Here is a 16,027-nt window from a genome sequence, read left to right on the forward strand (position 1 = left end):
TCCAGCAGGGGTTGCCTCCAGGCATAGGAAGGGGGGGACAGGCCTGCTGCTGCCAGCTGACCCAGGATAGGGGAAGCCCCGGAGCCACTCTTGCCCCCTGCCAGCCAGGGGCTGCAGTAAGCGGCAGCACAGGGATCCAGGCTCAGCTGAGGACAGCGGTGGCAGCAGCCAGGTCCCTGCTTGCAACTCTTTCCTGCCTGGGGTCAGACTCAATGATCTACTGGAGGTCCCTTCTGACCCTACCAACTATGAAACATCTGCTCCCTGCTCGTTCCCTCTGGGTGTCCCCTGCAGACTGGAAGCAGGCAGTGGAAAGAGGGCCCACCTACCAAAGTTGCCTTCTCCAGCACAGCCCAAAACCCCACAAAACCATTCCCAGCAGCTGGACCCCCCCTGAGACAGGCCCCCCTTTCCTCATGTGCTCCCTGCCTGTGGGGGAGGGAAGTCTGCACTCCACGGAGCTCTGCCTCTGGCACAGCCACAGGACAGGTTTGGGAGTCAGAAGCTACAACTATGAGGATTTACAAGGAGGTGTGCGTTCCCACAGCAGGGGCCACCTCAAATGAAAACTACTCCAGTCCTGAGCTTCCACTGCTCCTCTGCCATGACTCCTTTGCTTCTCTCTGGCTAAAATGGGCAGTAAATACCATTTTCCCACGCCTCCATCACTTCTGTGCAAATTTCAGCTGGTCAGGCTTTACACAGGTTTGGATGGTAGGCAAGAGGATTCCCCTGCCTGCCTAGCATGTCGTCCCTGCAGGCAGGAGAGGTATGTTGCTGGGTTGGAATGGATGCATCGTTCCTGGCCTTCTCAATTGCAGCAACCTTTAAATTTGCTTTCCTGACTAAAATAGCCAGCCCTGTCGCTTGATTTTAGCAGCCGAAAAAAAGAATTAAACCGCATAAGTATTATGTAGAGCAATCTTTTTCTAAGTATACATTTACGGCACACAAAAGAAGTGGATTTAATTACAAACAATTGAAAGTTTTTAAACAGTCCAGATTTTTTTCTCCCTTTTTTTTTCTAAAGTTAAGGTTTGGCAGCAGATTTTGGGTTCCATTGTGAGTCTTCTAAGCAATTCCTTGGAAAAACTTTACACTTGGTCCCAGGCAAGAAGTCAAAATCAACATTTAAAAGACATGCCCTGTATAATTTCCAGGATTCTGCAGCGTTAAGGTATACTTGTGCAGGGTGGGAGGGAAAAAGGAGAACTGCTTTTTGTGATATTTGACTTGGTGCATGAAGCCAGTCTTCAGACAAGGAAGTTTATATTTCAAATGATATTTAACTGCATGTGGTCAAGTACATAACTTATCAGGCTACCCTGCTTTTTCCCTCCACAAAAGCAAGCCCTGTAGCCTGAATCTTAAATCTATATTTGCAATTTTTTTTTTTGGCTTAGATCCATTTAAAAAGCAAGGTTTCCAGATCTTACAGTATAAGGTTATTAGAAGAAAATGTGCACAAGTAAGATTCTATTAAATGTTCCCTTCAATTAAAAAATAATTCCTTAGTTTAAAACTAATCTTGTAAATATTTGCTTACACAAATAACCCCATTTGAAGTCGGTTAAATGGATTGTGCGAGTAACATTACTCACAGGTGTGCCTGCAGGATTGGAGCCTCTGGCCCTTATCCAAAGCCCAGTGAACACAATTAAAGAAACCCCATGGACTTCGGTGAGCTTTAGAAAAAACGCTATCTTTGGTTATTGCCTCTGGTCTTCTGATAAAATTCCATGTGAGCTATTTACAATCCTGGAGTCCCAGAGGAGCTAAAAGGACGGTCTACTTAAAACTGCCCTAAAAGTAAGTAAATTTCTGCTCTAAAAGTAAATGTTTATTAGAAGAGACAAAACAAAGTGTTTCCATCACTTAAAAAAATTAAAACAAAAAGCACATAAACGAAGACATTCTTCTGTGGTATTTGCAGTCCAATCACTGCGACCCTCTGCATTTGAAAAATGAAACCAAATTACACAGAGGCTAAAATGGTAGCAAAAAAAACCAAACTTCAAAATCTCTTGGTTTTGTCTTGATTCAAAAAATATGAAAACAATTCTTTATTGTCCCTTTGGTCATATCAAAGAGTGGGGAGAGGACAAAAAAAAAAAGGAGAAGAAATGGGGATTATGAGGCCTTGACACCCCTGTTCTGTGAGGGAAGGCCTCACTAGGAGGGGAGATGAGTTAATATTTTTTCAGAGGTTTTTTCCTTTTATAATTAAAAGCCTGTCAAGCTCAAGCAAACAAAATCAGGCTCTTACTATTGCAACTGGCTTCCTCTGCTCCCTGGTTTTCCTTCTATAGAGACACTAAAGTCTCACAAATTCTGCAGTGAAATCTGAGATTTCTCATGTAGAAACCAAACGTGGAGGGGGACCCTCCCGCCCCCCAACAACCTACAAACCAAAACAATTGTTTGGGAAGGGGAAAGAGAAGCCTTTTTTTTCCAATCACAAAGTGCAAGCAACCAAGTCCCTCACCTTCTGTCCTCATTTCTGCCATACTTTAGTCTACTATATTCATGTCAGGGGTCACAGCTGCACTCTAGCTGCCCGCAGCTTCCTTTTGGGGCCAGAGGCAGCATAGGGCAGGTCACGATAGCCCTCGGACGGCTCCAGGCTACGCGGGGGCCAGAGCTGGAGCAGGACAGCGCACCCACACCCTCTTCCTCTATTTTCCAACTTGTTCAACTCAAAACCAGGATCCTCTCCCCATTCTATAAATTTCTCCCAGTTTTATATTTTTTTGTGCAATATTTTGCGCCTCGGCATCAAAATATTTTCACCACCCCCAGACAGCAAGAGCCGGAGTCCGTAGCTCCACCAGGGAGCCAGAGGAGTTTACACACTCGGTGAAAGTTACTAATGAGAATACCCGGCTCTGGTGTTTGTGCAAAACTCAGCCTGTGCAAAGAAATGTAAACAGTCAGACGGGAGAAAGGGAATTAGTTTCCCCTCGAGTCTCAGTCTGGTTACTGCAGTCCAAGGCAACCTAAGCATGTTATAGCCCCTGAATGACAATAACCCTATACTGATGCTCATCTTGGTTAGTTGGGTTTCCTTAAAAATAAAATAAATAAATAAATAAATCCCACACAACTACGTATCAGATACAGGACGGGGAGTAAAATGCAGCTGCTCAACCCCTTAGGCTGGAACAAGTTAGTTACCCACGTCTGCCACGGGCCAGGAGTCTCAGTTGTGGGGCCTTCTACCCTCCCTCTTTATACCACACAGCAGCGGGAAGGGTCTGCAAAGTGGAGAGGGAATAAAATGCATGTGCTGGTCCCAGAATGGCTTGATATCAGCACCTTCCCTGCCTCATCTCTGAGCAGGTGTTGAGAGCAAAAGAACGTGCAGGAGTATTGGAGTGCTCTGGTTATCCTTCTGTGGGCTGTTACAGGCCCAGCATAAATTCGAGCAGTCCTGAAGTTGCTCTAACTCAGGCCTACAAGAGGTTGAAGTGTGTGTGGCCCTCAAGCTTTTCAGCTGCTGCTCCCCTTAGGGACTCGAGGCTTCCACCCCCGTTAGCTTTTGCTCCCCGTTCCTGCCCCAGCAGGTGGGGCAGTGCAGCCATAGGCACTGGGGGAGCCCGTGGCAAGGTGCAGTGGGGGAGCGGAGGTGCGAGCCACCCACATGCATGGTGTAGGGGGGAAAACAGAGAGAGGAGCTGCCTGTGCATGCAATGCAGTGGTGGGGAGTGTGGTTTGTGGCTTGCTCTACTGCGATCCCAGAGGGATCCAGCCCCTGGCTCCTTAGAAGCTCGACAGACTGGCAGTAACTTATGTTGGAAGCCGAGCAAGCACCACCTCCTATGTTCATACCAATTTTAAGGCTCTTGGACTTAAGTCCCCTTGACCACCTCACGTTCCCCTATGGACGTACCTAGTCAAGGCTGACCGGAAGCTGCTTTTGTGCAGCTGGGCTCAGCTCATACGGTGCCAGCGATGCTGAGGACCAGCAAAATATCTTCACTGCATTTCACCCTAAATATATTGTGGAACTTCCTTTACTCCCTTCTGGAACAGAGATGAACCCAAGCATATTGTAGATTCTAAAACCACTGCAAAAATTAAAATTGGCTCTTTTCGCCCCAGTGCTTACACTGCAAAAAAGGAGAATGGCTGAACTACAAAAGCCACTGGAATCATCTCATCACTGTTTAAGAGATGCTTGGTGAGGTTTGAGAGAGAACTACTGGGTATTCTCTTGTGTTTAAAGTCACTGGGCAGAAAACTTGGAATTCGGTACCTCAAATGATTCAACTCAGAAGTGTGGCTTGGAGCAGAAGTCTGCTGCTCTGTGAAACCTGGTGAGAGCTATCCTATGCTGCTATGGAAAGTTTTACAGAGCCCTTCCCGAAAACACTGGAACCAACACCTAAATCCTGCAGATGATTATGCAAGCAAATGCAGAACTGACTCAAAGAAACTCCAACCAGGTTAACACCTTGAGGAATGGAACATCTCAGTCTGGACTGCAGGAAGGATGGGCAACCTCAGAAAACACCAAGAACGTGACTGTCCTGATCTGAATAGCACCTGACCTCTGAGAAATGAGATCACAAAAAAAGGAACAGCAAAACAAAGCTGTGATCAGAAGTGCCACATCACAGGAAGATCATTTTACAGAAGTGGAAAGACTTACACTTCAGTCCCGACCCTTTTAGCACACAGACAACCTAGATGCATTAGAAGAATAACCTCACGCAGGGAAGCTCACAGGAGCGATGAAGAGAGGTACGGCCTCCTCTGCCAACCCAGAGACAGCTTGAGGATTGGAACAAAGCTTTCTGCTGCTGTTAGTCCAAGCTATGCTAGGGACTGCTCTGTATACCCAGAACATTATTCCCAGGCCATAGGATGAGCATCGAAAATCCCAGTCAAGTGATAATAATGGAAAGTGAATATCTAACACATGATAATCTTGGCATACACAAGGCAAACTGTGGCTTTAACATCTCAGCTGGTCTTGGTCTTACCCTCAGTCACCTGAGTGGGGGCTAACCTTTTTTGCAGGTGTGCCACAAATTAAGCCCTGCATCCTTCCCCAGTGCTACTCAGATACCCTACCCAATCTGCTGCTCTGCTTTCTGCTCCCTGCTCTATACTCCCTACCTGATCTGTTGTTCTGCTTTCTATTCTCTGCACTATGTCATGTGCCACAGACAGAGGCTGCCCATGCCTCTTGTGCCATCTGTGATCAAATACATTCAAGTTACAACTACCACATGTTAGTTAACATATTAGCTAACATGTGCTGTTACTTACACATACACCATCTTCTTGTGAAGCCACTGCACAAGGCCTGGTCTTATTTGGAGCTAGAGAGGTAGAGGTAACTTTTTTTTCCCTCCTATCTCTCAAGTGCTAATTAATGCCATATCAGAGTTCAGGTCTTAGCTGCTATAATCAACGTATGTAGAATAATGTTTCTATTATTTTATGCTACAAGAATTTTGCTTTTATTCATAAGTGCAGGTCTGAGAAATGCTGCCACTAAGAGGGTGGGAATGGATATCAGCACAATGCATAACTCAGAGTAACAGTGAAGAGGATATTGTTGGAGTGCCCAGATATACGGTAAGTGCTGTGGTCACCAGAGCATCTAAAATTGCATTGTAAAATAAAATTACATTTAATAGAAATTAATTACAAAAAACGCCTTTCCAGTCATGCCTGCAGGACTGCACAAGCCGTGGCTTAATGGATTTGGTGATGGGTGCTGATACTTTAACTAGTGGCTCCTATCATTCCCCTTCCTCCCCCGTTAAATTTCAGTGAAACCCACCCTCCAGAAACATAGGCTAACAAATGGAAGAGGTGAGCGGGGAGACTCTTTTAGTCATTTCCTCCATCAATACAAGATATACTTCCTTATGAACAGAACCACAGAGGGAGACAGGATTATTATAAAACAAAACTTCTCTGAAGCAGCACTTGGCTGGGAAGCATTTGCACTTTGTTCCTGAAGACAACTCCAAGTATCTCAGCAATATCTGAGCAGTGTTCAAACTGTGGTTTGGGGGGGTGGTATGGGACAATCTTTTGAAAACTAGGGGCATTCTTTCTAGAAAGTCTGGCTAATTCCAAGTGAAAGACAGCAACTCTACAGAAACATGTTTCAGAGCTACAAATCCTTTCCAGCAGGACTGATTGTGCTGTCCTGAGTGGGTGGGCAGGGAGAAAGACTCCATCAGGGACACGGAAAACGTATCACTCCACTTCCTGCACATTTGGTCAAAATTTAACAGTCTTACCTAGAGTTTTAGCAGCTGACCCCTACTACATCACTGCTAGGGAAAGGCACAGACAAAACCTGATGTATTAGCTATACAGGAATCCCCACCCTTCCCACTCCCCATCTAGCCAGCACCCATCCTACCCATTTAGCAATATGGAAGGGATATGGTGGGAGTAACTCCTAACACCCATTTGTGACTGCAGGCCAAGACCTGCTCCTGTTTCTAATGGAGAAAGCATTTGTCAGCGCCTCCTTAAATGATATGCACAGCTTGCAAAAGGCTGCTAAGGAATAGTTACTGCAGGTTTTCTTTGCAGTTGGAACTCATTAGAGGAAGTTAAAAAACGCTGTCATTGTCCTATTTATAACCTGCTTATTGGCATGTTTCCCAAACACCTCACTGACACGAAAATGAGTAAGTCACAACTAAAATCCTCTTGTTACAATTTTCTTCAACTTCAGAAATGCAAGTGGCACATGGATTTAAATGTCCTGTGTACTCAGATTTCAGATGCATCTTTCAGTTAAGCAGCAATTGGAGTTCTGCTCCCTTGAGGCATTACCAAGTCATATGTTGTTTTACAATCAGTAACTGTATGTACTTGTGTATAAGCATATGCCCATGGGCGAACTGGGTGGCAGCCTGGGGGGGCCCGAAAATGGCAATTTAATTATTATCATCATTATCTCTGGTGAAGGGGGGCCCAATACCAAAAGTCTGCCCAGGGCTGCCAGGAGTCCAGGTACTGTGCTGTATATGCCCAAAAATGACAACAGAAACATGGACCAGTATATAATCTGAAGGAACTGCGCTCTTACATAGTGATTTTCATCCACAGATTTCAAAACACTGTATGAAGGTAAGGAAGTATCATACTCATGGTCCTATGAGACAGAGAGAAGCTGCTCATATTTTTGTATGAATGATTATCTCTTCCTTCTTACAGCGAGTACGATGGTCACTGGCCAATATTACATTTTAGGCTTGTTGCTAGAAGTCTAATACAAGCAGGAGGCTAGAAGCTGAACCATTGTCTGTCTGGAAATGGTTTTAGGGCAGACTGCACTGGAACGGCAGCCAGAAGGCTGTGCAAAGGTGCCCCATAAATCCATATATGGAACTCAGTTATGCAAAGAACAACTTGCTCTTTGTAGCAGAGATGCTGATAATTTTAGCTCATGCAAATACTGTGCAGCCCACCCTTTAGTTTCAAGTGCTGCAGTCAGGATTTTATGCCACAGCCTACAGCTCCTATTCCTACAAAGTGAGAGCTGAGGGTGCAGAAGAGGTGCTTAGCTGTCAGCGAGGTCTGAACCTTGCATATCTCTACAAGACAAAGCCTTTTCTAGTTGAAATTAATGACAAAATACCCAGTGGCCAAGTTGCAAGAACACCAGAAAACATACCTACAGCAGCATAAAAACAATAGCTAAAATGCATTTAAAAATAGCACACTGAGTCCAAATCAAAAGCTGAAAAACTACATACTTCAAGGGGAGGACGTTTTATTAAACCATTTCCAGGTAGACTGAAGCGTAAGATTTCGAAGCAGCAAACAAAGGACAGGCTGAAGAAGGGTCAGGGTCAGCAGTCAAATATAAGTTTCAACAGGCACAAGTGTAAACCAGCCTCCCAGTGACTCCAGCTGGCATTGCAGAGGGTTAGCACTTCTACAAAGAAACCCAGGTCTCTCCGTGATTCTTAAAAGTCAAAAAGAGAAAGGTTTGAGCCTAGTTTCCAGGTGCAATCTCCTGAAGAGTGGGAACAGCAGGGACAGTATCTTTGCTGGGGAAATGGGCTGATGTTTGGGGTGGGTGAAACCACCATCTTCCTCACCCCACTGCTGCCCATCAGGGCTCTGCTCAGAAGCCAACCAAAAGATTGTGTGGGAACATTTGAGGGGCCTAGAGGAACGCCTACATTAAGACTAGAGACAGCAACCTTTCCTGCCAGTCCAAGAGCCCTTGTCCCAGAAGGTGAAAACAGAAGAAACACGCGTGTTGGGAGTGGTCTTCCCTGGCTGCAGGGAAACAGGTTGGGGGGCTGCTACTAAATCCTGCAGAGGCTGTGAGAAGAACACCAAAAGCTGCCCCCCTTTCCCATCTCAAAGGCATGTAGAAGGTGAAGCCTGGTAAGCGCTTGCTGCCCTTGCCAATCTAGATTTCAGTCCTCGTCTCATGTTGCTGGGCACTGGACACAGAGGGCAATGTACCCCATGGTGTCGACTGCAGAGAACCAAGAAAGACGGACTAGACTAACCAGTTACGCAGGAGTGCTTTAGAGGTCGTGTCATTATGTAAAATAGAAGTGCCAACCTTGCCACAGAAGGAAATCTATGTGCCAGCTTAGGTCTCTGCCAGAAACCAGGGCACGGCCAGAAGCCAAACTTACTAAGTATATTAACCATGCTGTATACCCACACCAACCACATGTAGTCTGCCATACTAGTCCCCAATTAGCAACTCAGTAAAAAAAAATTACAGCCTAAGTGTCACCATTTAATTGTTACTGTGCTCAGCTGGCAATTACTTTGTGAACTTATAACTCAAGGCTATAAACAGGGATTTCCAGTACAAACAAGCTTGCATTATTACTCTGAGTCAGCCTTTCTGTCAGGCTACTTGCTTGTATTGGAAATGAGAATTTTTTTTCCCCTAAAAGAAGAACCTTATAAGATCCATAGCCTATTAATTACTTGCTTCTGAACCCAGCCAGGGCTTATTCCACGCAAGCATTAGTTTCTCAAGGCAGTAATCGAAGGTGTTTTATGCTGTTCAATTAGATGTGGTCACCCACTCCATATTATTATTATTGTGCCAGGGGCTGAGTGAATGCTTGTTGATGCCAGTGGGTGTAATAGTCACCCATCCTTCATGATAAATGTCAGAAACAGTTAAGCTGTTTTTGGAACAAGACAGCTGAAGTAATAGAAAGCACCATCCAAGAGAGGCCACATGTCAGGCAGACTCAGCTCATGGGCACAAAGATTTCACTAGGACTGAATGCAAACCCAGAGGGGCAGGTATTGCTTTGGTGGGGCTGTAGGTATGTTCACATCACAATAACAGGCTGAAAAGGTGGCAGAAAGCCAAAGAGGACAACTTGAGAGGCACTTTTTGCACCACAAAGCAAGCAAAGGAGAGCTCATTTAGGGAAGAGTGCCGGCTTGGAAGAGGTGTGGAATACTGAGCAAAAAAACCGTCCGATTTCTACAGGCTTCAGGGAAACAAGCCAACACGCATTCTTGTAATGAATTCCCTCGGGACTGTGCCAAAGAAATACCTGACTTCATCATTCATTTCTCTGAACAGGACACCCTGCAAGACCCTGAATACTGACTAACTGCTTGGATCAAAATGAGAATCTGTCATCATCACTGCTCGTCCTCTGCCAAATAAAAGGCAAATGCTGGGCCCCCATGAGACTGTTTCCAATTTGGAGCATGTCAAGGATGCAGAGTCCTGCGTTTTCTTAGTTAATCTGTTTTTGTTAACACAGAACCTGTTACCACTTCAATGCAGGGAAAAGCTTTACCCAGGTAGCCTCCTGTAAAGATACGTCCAGTAATCTATTTATTTAGATTTATATCTCACCCTATTCAAAAGTCTCAGAGATGAGGCACTGCCTGCCATAGGTTTCTCTCACTCCAAGCCATTTGCCTACTTTCACATGACTCCAATTGGTTGAACACACTCTATGCTCTTTCGCTTCTTTGGCTTTTACACCTTAATCTAAAGTGAAGCAGCCTGAAAGAGTCAGTGCGTCTACACTGCAATCAGGTGCAATTGCAGCAGTTAGGCTTACAGCACAAGCATCCAAGGGTCTCAGGTGGGTTTGCGCTACTATCATTATTGCACCTATCTAAAGGCCATCTCCAGTTGCAGCATAAATACATTTATAACGCATCTGTTCATTAATGCTCCTTTTGTGCCTATTTTCTGCCACAAAAAGGCCACTCTGGAGAGTCCAAGCACTATGGAAAAAAATTCACCCCTGGCCCTTTCCCTATCCCATGACAGCTATTGCATGACCTCCCAAACTCTAGAGAGCGTTTTATCCTCAGTGTTGTGTATTAGCAATCCATCTGCAATATCTGTCATCCTTGATAGCTGGAAGCACAACCTGCAAGTTGCCTGGTGCTTCCTACTTCAAAGATTGGGCGCCATCTGTCCCTCTTAGTTGCTTATAACTATGCCAAACTTTCAGCAGTCAGGTTAAAATGTTCTGTGCTGTGCTGAGTGTCTGCTCAAGATTAAAATCTCAGTTCAAATGGTACAGTTGTTTCAAGAACTAAATTGGCAAGAGAGAGAAACTACTGCATTCCCCATGCAGACTTGTATACAACCTTTTCATTGAGGAACCTCCTGAAATGAAACCTATATAGCTATGTTCAGACCTTGATCACTCCATGCCCTCAATTCCCCCTCTAAGTGTGTGTGTGTGGGGGGGGAGTGACATGCATTTGTGACATTAAAGTTTGAGACACAGCCAGACCCTACAGCAATCAGTGCCATAAAAAAAAATCTAAGGAATTTATCAGTTCTTTATTCAGTACATAATATGGATATTGTGTTGTAAATAGGGCATGGGATGGTACATTTTATGGTGAGAATAAAGAAAAAAAATGAACAGCTCTCACATATTGAACGGAGTAGGAGTTGAAGGGGGAGGGGGTGTTAAAATACTATGTGGCCATATAACTAAACACTGTGTTGTAGCATGACTAAAGGCTACACTTGCTTGCAAATACACAGAAGGGTAAATTATGGTTACACAAGCAACCTTAATTCTGGCGTTTCCTAACTTCTGAACACTTGATTTGGTAACCTTAATGTATTATGTTATCTTATCTCACAAAGCCCACTCCCAAAACTCCCACAAACAACCCCCTTTAAGTCAGTCCCAGTCCATATGCACAGATTTGTACCAGGGTAGTTATTTCAGCTGGGGGGGGGGGGGTCAGTAAGATTTTCTGCTGAAATAGTCATAGTGGTACAAACTGTGAAGTAGGTGTTCATATACCAGTAAGAGCACCACTTTTATACCAGCATAGCTTGTTCCCCTTCTGGTATGAAAATAAACTAAACCAATACGTAAGTTAACTGGGGATAGAGACTGCATATAGAAATTAACTATACAATGGCTATACTAAAGGTGATCAAACTTCTGTGTTAGATCAGCCTCAAAGACTGGTCATATTTGTCTTAGAGTCTAGGTTTCTGTGATGGAACAAGCACAGTAAGACAGCATTTATGCCCAAATGCAACTAGACTCATTTATGGGCGGCTGGATTTGGCCCCAGGTGGCAGTCTGTGGCAGCTGAGGCTGGGGGAATAAATGGCAAGGTAAGTGGTAGTGGCAGCTGAGTGGGAAGCAGCGGTGGCCCATTGCAAGGCTGAGCCATATTCATTCAACTCACTGTTGATAAAAGCTTGCCAAGCCAGGAGCTAGACTAAAATTTTCTGATTGAACGGTCCTTTAGTGAAAAATTTTTATTTATATTTTATAAATTGTATCAATATTAAAAAGTCTAAGTGATAGAGACAAAAAAAAAATAGAACTGTTTGGACCATATAAGTGACCTTATCAAAATATATTTCTTTTTAGTGCTGCTGAAACAATTTTTTTTTTTTAAGGAGAAATTTGGAAAAGTCACAATTCCATTCCAATATGCAGTGGGAGGAAGTTCTGAAAAATATCAGCATTTCCAACAGAACGGAAATTCCAAGTTTTGAGCAGTTCCACATTTTGCATGCAACTACCCCTCTGCCACCTATCATCTCTCTTACACCTTGCTCGCCCCACTCAGACAACCCGGTCACTCTCAATATATACATACCAAAAGAACCCAAAAAATATTACCCTGCAATACACAATATTAACTCTGAGCTTCCAGGGTTACATGTAATGAGAGTCACAACTTTAATCCTATAACTGCATAAGCCATACAGTGCACTGGAAAGATGAATAAAACTGGTTGCATACTAGAAATTTCTTTCCTTATCACAAGGAATGTTTTAGGATACCTTTTATTGGACCAACTTCATGGATGGAATGAAGTTAGACAAGCTTTCAAATGCAAGACATTTTTCACTGCTTCATCAGGTGACCTGGTGAAGAACATTTTACTTTTGAAAGCATAATTCTTGGATGATCCTGGTTATGATATCACTCTAACACAACCATTTCCTTATCACAGGCAGAAGGCAGGGCAGGTTGACTCCTTAGCAACTAACTGTTTCAGAGATGCACGAGTTTTTGTAGGCAACAGCTTAGGACTGAGCTGTGCTCTACTGGGAAATTGAGGAACCACCTCCTCAGGGCTCTGTACAGCAAACAGGAACAAATTAGCACGAGACCCACAGAGCTAGCAGACTTATGATCATACGGAACAACGTGGACATAACAGCCAGGTTTGTTTTTATATTTATTTTTTGCCTAACTTCAGACTAACATGGTCAACCACCTTTATCTTTCCTTATCAGCTTCTAGTATATAAACAATGACCTTCAGAATGGTCAGGTGTAAAATCCCAGCCCCACTAAAGTAGAGCAACTTCCATGGACTTCAAGGGGATCAGGATTTCACCCTGGGTGTATACGATACACATATACATACGTGTATATCATATACATATGATCTAAACCATACACTTATTGAATCATGCACATTCCAACTATTTTTTGCGTGCATTCGTTCTACGCTACAGCACAAAGAAATGGGTGAGACCAAATGTTGTAGTTCCCAGTGTGATTTTCAGTTCCACTGCAGTAACAACAAGCATGGTTCAGTTCTGCACAAGTCCACTATAGGGCTCAAACTCCTGAGGTAAGAAGTAGGCTAGTGAACGGACATTTAAAATTGCCTCAGCTTTCAGTTCCTTTGTTTTTTGGCATTTGCACTGGGGTAGGACCTTATGTCCCAATCTTAACTAATGTGAACAAAAGGTTTTATGGGAAAGTTTGCTAGCGTTTAAAATAATTTATCTCCAAGATTTGGGGGCTTAAAACCTGCAGCCAGAGACCATCTGACATTGGAGACTGGGGCAAACAGGGAAGAGAGCTGTTCAAAATACACAACACAGCCTCCATTTAACCCTTAGCAGCCCAAGAGAAGAAGCTTTACCCAACTCTCCTGTTTCCCTTGATGCTCAACATTTGTCATGGGCACAGGCAGGAGTGTGGCAGCCTGAAAGGCCATGAGCATCAAGATGAGAAAGCGGGAGCAGGAGTTAGAGCTTTCATTACTGGACCTGTATAAAGTTTTAAACAGAGCAGGTATCATGGTCTCCGTGGGTCCTCTGTGTCCTCAGCCCTTCATCCTGTCTCGCTCTATTCTTAAGACTATCATCAGATCCTCCCTTACTTTCAGTCCCAGCCAGGCAACAGCAGCCTCCTCTTCCTGCTGTCCCTTAAGCACTGTCCTACCTTCACTGCCTTATCCAATCTGCGTGCAAGCTACAAGCATCTCAGATTTACACCTATAACAATAACGCATGGAAATTGGGATAACGCACACGGAGCTAAAACCCCCCACAACATTCCTGTAGTTTTACAAGTACAAATTTGGCTAGAGTGGTACAAGAAGTGGGGCTGCGGAGGGCAGCTGAAGGGAAGCCATTTGATTGGAAGACCACTGTCGAAAGGTAGGACAATGGCCCCTGGCAGACATTACCTTTGTTGCATGTTATATGCCAGGGTTGCACAATAAGTGATAACATGCCAGACATTTAACCAGTTTAACTCGAGTACAAAAGTATCTGCCAATTGTTTTGTGTCAACAGAAAAGCTTAATGCCCTAGCTGCAAACAATGAGAGTTTTACCACTTTAAGTTACACCCCCCAGTTAGAGACACAATTGGACAGATGCAGTCATGAAGGTGCTTACATAGCTGTAGCTTATTTCTGTGAACTGGACCAACACCAGTGACTGCTGCTACAGCTAGGGTACTTAAAAAACAACCAAACAACTCCCCTCCAAAAAAGTCTCACCCCTAACTCAACTAAAATCTGTGCCTGTCATGCCTCTTTCCCTGCTTAAAGTTTACCTCTCAGCAGACTTAATTGCCATATTGGTCACATTAGCTAAAAGTTTCAGCTAATATGATCAACAGTGAAATCACCGACATACAGGCCAGATCTGTAATTATATCCACGGTAGTGGTGCAGCCTAGGTGTCTGAATCTACCAACATGGATTTTGTTGAAGAACTGGGGGTCTGAAATTGTAATCTTTTCTTTGTGCTTCAGATTTGACAGCCTTAATAAGATGAATGATGCAGTTCACACCTCTCAAAACGCACTGTCCCAGGCGGTTTCCTTCACTTCTACACAGGCTCCAACCAGACTCACCTCATAAAAGGAACATCTGGATTCTAGCATACCTGTTCAATAGCAAATGTTGGTTAGTGAAAATATCTGTCCAAAACTGTCAGGTTCAGGCCTAACATGGAGTTCACTGAAGTCAATGGAAAGGCAGTCAGGAAGCATTGGAGGAAATCCACAGATAAAAAATGGTTTTGAATAAGGACCTAATCCCACACTTCACAAGGTGTGGCCAGACCACTGCCTATTGCAAACTACTGCATTATGGGGGTCCATATGGAAACATTAGGACTCAAATACACTTTAAATGCTGCAACCTCGAGCCAGCTAAGTACAACAGTGACACAATTTCAGCAGACAGGCAACTTGTGTGCTAAAAGGGGTGACCAATAAGTCATATTCACCAAATATTTCAGAGCAGTCTATTTAAAAATGGTTACTCTTCAGTAATTAACAGACTTGCAAAACACCAAAACCAAGACTCCAAAAAACCCCACTCTGTCCTCAGAGACTGTCTCCTTTCCAAACTATGGCCTTTACTGTATGAGTCACATATTACAAAGATGCAAGAGCCCCATTTTTCCACAGCTTTGTGCACACAGCATCTCCATAACACAGTACATCGTGGCGTCAACAATACACTTCCCAAAACAAAAATTAAATGAATTATAGGAAATGTATACACACACAGTTATTTCCCCTCAGCTTTCAAAAATGAACTATGTATGTATGTACACACATGCATATACATACACACAATTACTTCCCTCAGCTTTCAAAAGTGAACTATGCATGTGTGTATGTATGTATGTATGTATGTATGTATGTATGTATATGCACACACACACACGCGCACAATTATTTCCCCTCAGCTTTAAAAACTGAGACAAATGTGTGTATGTACATATGTATGCACACACACACACACAATTATTCCCCTCGGCTTTCAAAAGTGAGCTATGCATGTGTGTATGTATGTATACGTACACACACACAAGATTATTATCCTTTAGCTTTCAAAAATGACACATAGACATGTGTGTACGTATGTATACACACGTGCATATACATGCACACCAGTATTTCCCTTGGTTTTCCAAGAACAAGGCGTGTATGTATGTATACACACACACAATTATTTCTCCTCAGCTTTCAAAAATGACACAGACAGGTGCGTACGTACGGATGTAAACACGGGCACACACACAATTACTTCCCTTGGCTTTCAAAAGTGAACTATGCGTTTGCGTACAGACACACACACACTTCCCCGTGGTTTCACTAATGAGAGAGCTAGAGAGATACCCTGATACAGAGAGACCACGCTACAGCGGCAGGCAGAGAGACAATGGTACGGCGGTAGAGATGCGTTTGCCCCTGGCTGCTGGCGAGGCGGAGTGCCGGTGCCCCGCGCTCGGCCCGGCCCGGCCCGGCCCGGCCCGGCAGAGGCGGCGGC

General features: G+C 44.1%; 1 protein-coding gene across 1 annotated transcript in view; it reads right to left on the reverse strand.

Annotated features, from left to right (window-relative positions):
- Positions 1 to 16,027, reverse strand: part of LOC109292370 (guanine nucleotide-binding protein G(s) subunit alpha-like) — a gene marked incomplete at its 5' end in the record, with an annotated part of 97,976 nt that overhangs the window by 81,222 nt on the left and 727 nt on the right. The gene's annotated exons all lie outside the window — the stretch shown is intronic.

This window comes from Gavialis gangeticus, unplaced genomic scaffold (assembly GCF_001723915.1).
Source record: "Gavialis gangeticus isolate Ggan-Ray unplaced genomic scaffold, GavGan_comp1, whole genome shotgun sequence".
In the NCBI taxonomy this organism is placed as follows: Eukaryota; Metazoa; Chordata; order Crocodylia; family Gavialidae; genus Gavialis; species Gavialis gangeticus.